This window comes from Sturnus vulgaris, unplaced genomic scaffold (assembly GCF_052056855.1).
Source record: "Sturnus vulgaris isolate bStuVul1 unplaced genomic scaffold, bStuVul1.hap1 Scaffold_195, whole genome shotgun sequence".
Taxonomy (NCBI): domain Eukaryota; kingdom Metazoa; phylum Chordata; class Aves; order Passeriformes; family Sturnidae; genus Sturnus; species Sturnus vulgaris.
In genome coordinates this window covers 16,546,735-16,548,960 of record NW_028276170.1, presented here as the reverse complement: position 1 = coordinate 16,548,960, position 2,226 = coordinate 16,546,735, and the positions used below count along the sequence as shown (strand labels likewise).

Below are 2,226 nucleotides of genomic sequence, written 5' to 3'. Positions count from 1 at the left end.
TCCCTGCCTCTGCCAGGTGCTCCTTATCCATGCCTGGCCTGGGTGCTCCTGGTCTGAGCTCCCTCCCATGGTCATTCCTGATGGTGGGGAGTGGGAGGGAGGAGTTCAGTGCCAATCTGGGAGGTGCCAGCAGGGTCAGAGATGTGGGGAGGTGACAGTGACAGAGTGACAGGATGTGCAGATGGACACATGGACAAGACAACACCTCTGGGGGAAACCTCTTGGAGATTTGGGCGGTTTTTGTTTGTAAAATACACACGGACACAGAGCAAAGCTTTGCTCAAAGGGTTTATTGATTATTCAGGGGAAATGGCCCTGGGCTCAAAGGGTTCAAGGGGTTCCTCCAGGGATGATCATCTCCTCATGCCACCAGAGGGGATCAGGACACCGGTGTCCCCACAGCTTGCAGTCCTAAAAATCCAAACCCAGAAGGTGACCTCTGGTGCCCACTGGGAAATGAGAGGGGCCCTGTCCCCACCCCTCTCCCTGCAGGCACGGCTCACCTAGACACCCAGAGAGGCAGCCAGGCGCTTCTGCCGCAGAAGAGCCTCCAGCTTCTCAACAAGAGGGGGCTGGGGACAAACACAGCATTAGAGACACACTGGGGGCACTGGGCTGCACTGGGAGGTGGGGAAAGAACAGGGGTCCTTGGGGAAGGGGCCTGTGGGGGGAAATGGGGGGCAGGAGCTGCTGCGCTCCTGCCCAGAAGCCCTTGGGTCCTGCCAAGAGGCACAGCTGGGGCAGGGGCTGCGTCCTGGGTCACCCAGGGGGGTGCTGGGGGAACAGGGATGGGAATGCAATGGGGGCCTGGGAAAGGGGCGCTCTGGGGGGGATCTGTGGAGCAGGGGAGTTGTCTGGGATGTCAGTATGGGTTCACTGGGCTGTGCTGGGACAAACTGGGATGGTCTGGGGTGTGGTGGCCATGCAAGGGGAGGGTCTGACACTGCCAGAACTCGTGGTACCCACCAGAGGCGTCTCCAGGATCGCGACATCTTCTACATCAATCTGCAAAGAGACCAGGAGACCTCGCTGGGCACTGGGATGGCCCCGGTGCCAGCAAAGGATGGGGGGAAACAACTGTCCCCAAATTCCCAGAGGGAATGCCCTCCAATCCCAGCACCCCACTCACCTCCCGCAGATCATCTTGGGTTCCTTCCAGGAGCGCCTGGGAAACAAGAACAAAACTTTAACCTGGATTAGATCCAGTGGGGCTGTGGGGGGACAGGGAGCAGGGTGGAGGTGATGGGGTGGGAATTCAGGGCCTCCAAGGAGATCTGTTTGAGGTGGAGGGAGAGCCAAAGACACTGAACTGGGGTCAATGGAGGGCCCAAGGGACTGGGCTGGGTCTGGGGAAGGGGCTCGGTGTGAGGTACAGGGGAGGAGAAAGGAATTGCAGGGTAGGGACATGGGAATGCAAGGGAGGGGCTGGGTGGGGACAGAAGAACGAGGATGGGTGGGGACAAAAGCGACAGGACCGAGAGAGGATTTGGGAAGGGGGCATGAGTCAGGGCATTTTTGAAGGGGACCCCGCTGCAGTAGCCAGGGAGAAAAGGAAATTATTGCGGGGGGGGGGACATGGAAGAAAAGGCTTCGGGAATGGTCAATGGGAGGCGTTTGAGGACCCTGGAGAGGACACAGAGGAGGGAGCAGGGACGGAATTCCTCAAGGAACCCAAAGGGTGGGACGGGAGGGGACAAAGGGCAGGGTGTGGGGACAGCGTTTGTCTGGTGCCTCACCTTGGCCTGTGCCGGGGGGCACAGCAGGATGGAGAAGAGCAGGGCCACGCTGAGCACAGCCACCTTCATCTTCCTCTCGCACTGGGCAGCGCTGGCTGAGGCTGCAGCAGGGCAGGAGCACCTTTATCCCTGCCGGGACTCCTCCCTGCGCCCTCCCTGACAGCCCCCAGGCCAAAGCCCGGCTTGGCACAGCCCCCAGCCCTGGCCACAAGCCCAGCCCTGGCACAGAGTCCATCCCGGCTGTGGCACGGATCCAGCCCCGCTCCCCGCATCCCTGCAGCTTCCTGCACGGGGCAGCTGCCCCTGGAGGGGACCGGGCACCCGGGGGGCCGAGGGGGGCAGGCAGGGATCCAAAGGCAGCTGGGGACCCTGTGGGGACACCCCCACTCCAACACAATCCATCCTCCAACAGCCCCCAGCCCCACACCCCCCATCTCCCGGTACCCCTCCTCTCCAAGGGTTTTTCCTTCCAGACACCCCAGAGCTGACC

At 61.5% G+C, this 2,226-nt stretch overlaps 2 long non-coding RNA genes across 2 annotated transcripts; both read right to left on the bottom strand.

Moving 5' to 3' along the window:
* Positions 1-275: 275 nt before the first annotated feature.
* Positions 276-572, bottom strand: LOC148218124 (uncharacterized). The gene is made up of 2 exons (XR_015800587.1): positions 504-572; positions 276-411 (listed from the first exon to the last, which is right to left on the bottom strand). It is a non-coding gene; the product is annotated as an uncharacterized LOC148218124 (long non-coding RNA).
* Positions 573-962: 390 nt separating this feature from the next.
* Positions 963-1,834, bottom strand: LOC148218123 (uncharacterized). The gene is made up of 3 exons (XR_015800586.1): positions 1,737-1,834; positions 1,130-1,165; positions 963-1,005 (listed from the first exon to the last, which is right to left on the bottom strand). It is a non-coding gene; the product is annotated as an uncharacterized LOC148218123 (long non-coding RNA).
* Between the last annotated feature and the right edge of the window lie 392 nt (positions 1,835-2,226).